Below are 7,500 nucleotides of genomic sequence, written 5' to 3'. Positions count from 1 at the left end.
GTGTGTGTGTGTGTGTGTGTGTGTGTGTGTGTGTGTGTGTGTGTGCGAGAGCATATGTATCTGTCCCTGTCCCCATGCGTGGTGGTGTGTGTGTGTGTGAGCAGGTGCGTGTTTGCCGTCTGTCTCATTGTGTGGTAAGCTAATCGAGCAGTGGCTGGGAAGCAGTGGGTGGATATTAGCCTGTTGTTCCGTAACAGCTTTTCCTTTTTCGGCGTTCCATCGTTAAACTCCCTGCCTCTGTTCAATTGTTTTCCCCTAATAATGTCTAATTAATTCCTTCTAAACAAATCCACCCCACTGTGTGTGTGTGTGTGTGTGCATCTGTACAAATATATGGGCAATGAAAGTGGAAATATAATGCTGAATTAATGACATTGAAGAATGACTGTATGTGCGTGTGTGTATGTTTGCGCATGTTGTGCGTGACTCGGCTTGCTGTCAGTTCTTCGCTGTCTCGCTTCCCCTTCACAAAAGCTTAATTAATGCTATACCTGTCCTTCCTTGCCTGGAAATAAAGACGAATCAAATGACCCGATCCCAAGTTTTTTCCTTTTTTCTCAATATTCCTCCAAGTATGAATACATGGAAACGTTGAGCTGATAAGAATGCAGGGCTGGGTGACCTTCAGGTCGGGCCTATCGTTTCAAAAGATGTCAGCCGCTCTTCGGATGATGGAGCATGTGCGCAGAGCCATGCGTGCACCATCAACGCACATCTTCAAGGTGTTCCTCAGACCTGTGTTGCATTTATGAACGTGGATATTTCCAAACCGGCCTTATTAATCATTTCGGCGTGTTTGGTCATGGCTCACCTTTCAACGACTTTTTAATCTAAAGATTTTTAATTGCGCCTCATATGCACTTGATGTCGTTTGCATTGTGTTTAAAGTGTGTTCACAATGTGCCAAGATGGTATCGGTCGTCCTGTGCCACCTAGCGTGTGTGCATATCGGCGTTTGAGGGCTTTCGCTCTTTGCTCCCACTATTGAAAATATCGCAAGCAGACTGAATTATTCCACGAAAGGCAAGATTTAACAGATTTCTTGTGAAAAAAAATTGGTACGAGTGCTTTTTTTTTAAAACTATGGCTGTACGATGAAATCACTGAAGAGGGACTCGCTGGGGGTCTGTGGAGTTGCCAGTGTGCGCATAGAGAAAGTCAAACATGACTTCAGTTCACTAGTTTGAGGAAGGTTTATGGGGCGCACAAGTATATAGAGGAAGAAAGGCTGGGGAAATCATGCATTTCTGTGTTTTCTGCAGGAATCCTCTGGATTAATTCGACATTACATGGAGTCGCGACAGAGGTCTTAAAGGTCGCTGTAGTAGCTGACATTAAGAGTGTGTGTATCTGCTCTGTAGTTTAGTGGCTCAGCAGCCTGTAGGATGAGCGGATGGACGTTTCTCAATGGTCACCTCACCTTCATTACGGGGTGATGATGCTGGGCCCACATACTGTCTACTATAGTGAGATATGGAGGTGAATACCTGCTCATCAGGGCACACACCCCTTGTTAAACTCCATCATCAGAGGTGCCCGGGTGGCGTAGCGGTCTATTCCGTTGCCTACCAACACGGGGATCACCGGTTCGAAGCCCCATGTTACCTCCGGCTTAGTCAGGCGTCCCTACAGACACAATTGGCCGTGTCTGCTGGTGGGAAGCCTGATGTGGGTATGTGCCCTGGTCGCTGCACTAGCGCCTCCTCTGGTCAGTTGGGGTGTCTGTTCAGGGGGGAGGGGGAACTGGGGGGACTAGCGTGATCCTCCCATGCGCTACGTCCCCCTGGCGAAACTCCTCACTGTCAGGTGAAAAATTGGACAGGTACAATTGGGGAGAAACCCCCCCCCCCCCAAAAAAAGCTTCATCATGAAGACCACTGAATTCAACGACTGGTTGGGTTATTGTTGCTTTACTAACAGGAAACTGCTCTCTCATCTAGAAGAATAGTGTCCATGTTAAGTTAATACTCAAGTTTATTTGTTTTGGAAAAACTCTCTTTGTCCTCTGGCGGGATGACTGAATGGTTGTATTTGCTCAAAACGCCTTGCATGAGCAATGCTTTTTAGGCCAGCCAAAGTATGGATCCATTCCTTTTTCTTTTTTTGGGGGGGGGGGTATTCAGAAATATTTAATGGTAATTTACACTGACAGGCAAACATTCAAAACAGCTAGTGGAGTAGGGTAGCTCGTATCCCTGTCAGGAGAGAAATTGATTAAACGGTGTGAGCTCTCAGGTATTTACCCTGACAGGGGTATTGCTCTGCCTGCACTCAATGCATGAGGGGAGGGAGGCTTGATATATCAAACAAGAGTAATGACTCTCACCCACCTGTGGAAAGCGGAGAGAATGAGTCTTTTGTTGTCGGTGGCATGAGACATGCAAACACACTAGGATGCCACACTGTCTAAAAGGCTCCAATGTATGTATGTATATATATATATATATATATATATATATATATATATATATACATGTTAAAAATTGCAACCAACCTTGGGCTGCATTAAGGAAATGTCAACTTTAGCAGTAAAATAAGGCGGAACTATAAGAATTACGAGTTAGTTACACGGCCCAAGGTGTCGTTTCAGTCCCACACCTGTGCCTGTTTGACCTCCTTCACTGTAATCACTGTTTCCAGACCTCCATAGCTGTAACGGCGTCTTAACTTTGCAGTTTTGCCAAAATACAGTAATGATCATGCCCTTGTGTCGGGCAACTTGAGTCCGAGCTGCAAAATTAATTAAGTCGATTTTAGATAGCAATTGACCTAGGTTTGACTCTGCGTCATTAGTCCCTCTGATGTGAACGCACCCCCGGGCCTCAGCGGGGGCTAACTTTTGGTCTGGGCCAGCGCTAAATCAAGTCTGCGAGTGATGCGAACGAGATTAAATTCCACCTCATCATAATCAATCTTGAACATCATGCACTGTTGAAGCATCCAGTCATCAGCGTGATCTAATCAACGCTGTATGAGCAAGTAGACACTGGGCACTTAACACCATAACGAAGCAGCGCAGTACAGATAAGGTCTGCCCTAACCACAGAAACCACCACATAAATATTCAGCGAGGACCCCTCAACAGACACTCCTCATTGGAAGTAATTATACTCTGTGTGTGTGTGTGTCTGTGTGGGTGTGTGGGTGAGACAGAGAAGGAGAACAATGAACTGATCAGTCAAGGCCGGCCGACCTGGTCAAGGACAGTTGTGTTGAGGAAGAGGGGGAAACAGAAGGAAGAGTATGAAAGATGCAACATGGTGAAGGGAGCGGTCTTCAGAAAGCCAAGGGCAAGCCGAGAAGGTGACAATACTGCAAAGGTTGCCCATGTTAAGTCAGTTTTTCTTTAGATGTTTAAAAGTTCTTAAAATTGTCTTTTTTTATTACTTTATTTTTTAAGAGAAGTGAATGTTCCTGCCGATGGGCTGGTTCCAACAATTTCTATGAGGAAATGATGGTATTAAGAAATGAGTCGTGATAAAGGCCGATTCCATGTTGAGAAAATTATGATTGATCCAAATTAATGTTGAAATGAGCTGGCATGCACTTCAGATTCAAAATTCTCCCGTTCCATCAGCACATTCACGTTCATGTTTTAAGAAAAATTAGATTTAAGACTAAATAGTTGAGTGACTGACTTGTTTAGTAGTGTAGAGGTTTTTTTTTTAACATGGTTCTCATACCTGAATTGATTAGCAGAATTGACCGAAAGCTCATACACTCCTGCGGCTGCCCTCTGGCATTTTTGTGTAACCGACACACACGCACACACACCTGAAATACCAAACAACCTTCCAGCTATCGTCCACTTGCCATTTTCTGCATATTTTGCACGCCCTTTCTCCTTTCTGCAATCATATAAAGATTCAAGGACTCAAATCTGTTTAAAAATATATTGCATTTGGCATTAAAATTGCAAATTTGACAATATGTCCATCAGCATTGCCTTGGCTGTTGTCATCATGTTGGCCTTGGTGTGTGCCGTAGCTCTGTTGAATGTCAAAGTGACCAACATTTCCTTTCATGCATATACTTTCCACTGCTGCATGCAAATTTGGAGTCAGGGAACGCAAAATAACTAGCTGCTTATGAAAAAAAAAGAAGAATTTTAAATGTGGATTTTAGCCTTCGAGTCCACTCTCGGCATGCATAAGCTTTGATAATTAACTGAAATATAAATCCATTTCTCTCAGCGTTCACTTTGGATAATCTATTCATTGAGAAAGGGATTTGTGCAGCACAAAAGCATTGCAATGCAAGTGACGTGGCCTTAAAATGGACATAAGGGCAAATGGGAGAGTTTTCACCATTTCCTTATCTCAGTGATGGTATAGTAGTACAGTAGCGGTGGCTGAAATAATTGCAACAGCAATAGCTTTTGACTCGCAATGTTAAATGCAGGGTGGTATCAGCGTTGCTGAAATTCTAATGGACATCAACGCTGAGATGGTCTCCTTAATATATCTTGATGATCTGGGGCTTCCTCGCTGACTAGACAGCAGTCCTGCTCGGACCGCTCTTTTTGCAACGTGTGATTACTCGCAAGTGTGGGAAACGGTGTGCGGCAGGCATGTCTGCACTACCACTGGTGTTTGGTAAACAGGGTGTCATAACCTGTCGGTTCCCCTTTTATCTGTTAGACAAAGCTCTTGGTGGAAACAGCACACAGAGAGAGCGAGAGAGAGAGACAGAGATGGGTAGACAGACAGGGGGAGAAGGAGATAATTATGCCCCAGGGGGAAGCCGAATGAGGTGAGATTTTGCAAACTCTCTCCCCCGGCAAAGACAGGGGTTATCTCTTTGAAGCAAGGCATTTAACTGGCGTCTACGCATCCTCAGCGGGGCATGTGTGCGTGTGTGTGTGTGTTTGTGTGTGTGTGTGTGTGTGTGTGGTGTTGAAGAAAGAGAAGAGGAAAACATGAAAGGAGAAGGAGAGAAGAAGAAAAAAAAACAACTCAAAGCACTCTTGCATTCCAGGGAATCCCTCTCATGCCTGATGCCTTGTCAACAGAGGGAATCCTGGGGAAATAACTCGGCCTCTGAGGCTCGTGTTTGGTTTCTCCTCCCTCCCTCCCGTCTTCCCCCTCGCCGGCCCTCACCTTTCGTCTGCCACGGAGGGACTGTCAGTGTGACTACCCTGACTTGTAATACACACAAACAAACAGACGCACCACTGTGCCAAATCAAAACAAACCAGATCTGAAAAAGCAGGTGGGGGGTTTGGGGGTGGGGGTGGGGGGGCTGCAAAGGTGCTGAACACAAGGGAGTGAGGGAGATGGGGAAGAAAGTGACGGTATTAAAGATTACCAATGGAAATGAGAGCGTGGGAGTGGTTGTTATTCGGAGATTATCCGAGTCAGAAGACTGCTGGTTTTACACGGCTTGGGGGAGGAACTGCGCTGCGAAGGAATCACTGAGGTGGAGGAATGAAGGACACGGCTCTCAGTGTCGCCCCATGCTAACACTGACCTCCGCTGCCATCACTAACAAGCTCCGATCAGTAGCAGAGAAAACCGCATAATCCTGCTCTTACCCCCAGTGTGAACACCTTCTCCTGAGTTACAAAATGAAATGCTTGAATAAAGAGTTGTATTCGTGCTCACACCGAAGGACTCCTGCCGCCCTTCTATGATAATATGGGACCATATAAGGATACAAGAATAACCCCAGAGCAGGTCATTTATTAATTTTCTTAAAAACTTGTGGAGACAAGTGGAAAATTCTGCCGTGAGATAATTCCACTTTCCACTGATTCGGTTTAGGATGTAAAATAGATGCTGCTCGAACACAAGATGTCGTTGGAAGGAGGCGTGCAGGATGATGCACCCAAAGCCAGGCTTGAAACAGGAGGTGCGATGGTCGGAAACACGAGGGCATCGGGATCACGCGGGGATGGATGACGGTACGCTCTGACAACAGACACACTGAACAGCAGAACTGAAATACACAACATGACTGGAAGATTAACAATGGGTGTGGGGTACAGGGGTAACTATGATAAACTGGACGGGACTCGGGGTGGTGTCAGAACAGGGCTGGACATGAGATGCAGGAGCCTGGGCTGGAGTGGCCATGACACATCCATCTTGACAGACAGACAAACAGACAGACGGACGGAAAGACAGATAGAACAGACAGACTGATGGACCAGACAGAAAGACAGAGACAGACCAGACGGACGGACGGACCAGACAAGCAGACAGACAGACAGACAGACAGACAGACAGACAGACAGACGAACAGACAGATGAACCAAACAGATGGACCAGACAAGCAGACAGAGAGACAGATAGACCAGACAGACAGACGGACCAGACAGGCAGACAGACAGACAGACAGACAGATGGACCAGACAGGAAGATAGACAGACAGACAGACAGACAGACAGACAGACAGACAGACAGACAGACAGACAGACAGACAGACAGACAGACAGAGAAACAGATGGACCAGACAGGCAGAAAGACAAAAAAGACAGACCAGACAGGCAGACAGACGGACCAGACAGACAGACAGACGGACCAGACAGACAGACAGACAGACAGACCAGACAGAAGGACCAGACAGACTAGACAGGCAGACAGACGGACCAGACAGACAGACAGACAGACAGATAGACCAGACAGACAGACAGATATTATTGACTTACCTTCCAAACTTAGTATGATGCTAAAGAAGGCATAAGGGTTAACGGTAGACCAAATTAGTTATATCTGTTTAGTTGTTTGTTTGTTTGTTGCAGTTGTTTTAACACTCCCAAACTGCTTAAGGGGAGACAAATATGAAAGTGCTCGGGCCAACTTGCTCCATATTGGAGAACACTTGGTGTGGTAAGCTGCAGCTGATGCCAGGCTGGGACATTATACAGATGCATCAGCTTCTCGGAAAGAGTGCATCTGTCAGCACTCGCTGTTTCCAAACAGCTGTTTTATTGCAATGAGGGGGAAAAAACAGGCACGGCGATAGTGCAGCTAATGTGCTGTACTCCACCCAGCAGGCATCAGCACCCTCTAACCAACCCCGAGCACCAAACGCAGTCCAAGCTGTTACTGGCTGCTGCCGGTTGCCCAAACTGCAGGGCTGTGCTGCTGCAGGGCACCTCGTTCCACAGGGGGCCCGGTGGGGGTGGGAGGAAATGAAGGCATGAGAGGGAGAAAAAGATGGCGAGAGACACCTCCCCCCCTCCCCACACACACACACACACACACACACACTGGGGGGTTTGACCAGGTCTGATCCACCCAAATCAATTTGAGCAGCTTGGGAGAAGTTCTCTCCATCTGCTTCGAAAACAACATTTCTGTCTCTTTTCAAAGATGAAACACTTCAAGCGGAGAGTGGGAGCAAAGGATGGAGGGAGGGAGAAAGAGAAGGAGTGACTGGGAGAGATGAAGAGGTGTAGCAAGGGGGAAGATTTGGAAGTCTGAGTAACACTTTGGACTTCACAGGCGCGTTGCAGCACAGCCTAAGCGGAGCAGATATGTCATCACGCGCACGTGC

General features: G+C 46.5%; 1 protein-coding gene across 1 annotated transcript in view; it reads left to right on the top strand.

Moving 5' to 3' along the window:
* Positions 1-528, top strand: part of nbas (NBAS subunit of NRZ tethering complex) — a 227,784-nt gene extending 227,256 nt beyond the window's left edge. The window contains 1 exon segment of the mRNA XM_056294466.1: positions 1-528. This exon segment is cut by the window's left edge and continues 1,263 nt beyond it. The gene's annotated coding sequence lies outside the window, so the exon portion shown is untranslated.
* The last annotated feature ends 6,972 nt before the right edge of the window (positions 529-7,500 follow it).

This window comes from Lampris incognitus, chromosome 15, assembly GCF_029633865.1.
Source record: "Lampris incognitus isolate fLamInc1 chromosome 15, fLamInc1.hap2, whole genome shotgun sequence".
Taxonomy (NCBI): Eukaryota; Metazoa; Chordata; class Actinopteri; order Lampriformes; family Lampridae; genus Lampris; species Lampris incognitus.
This window is presented reverse-complemented; position numbering and strand designations above follow the sequence as displayed.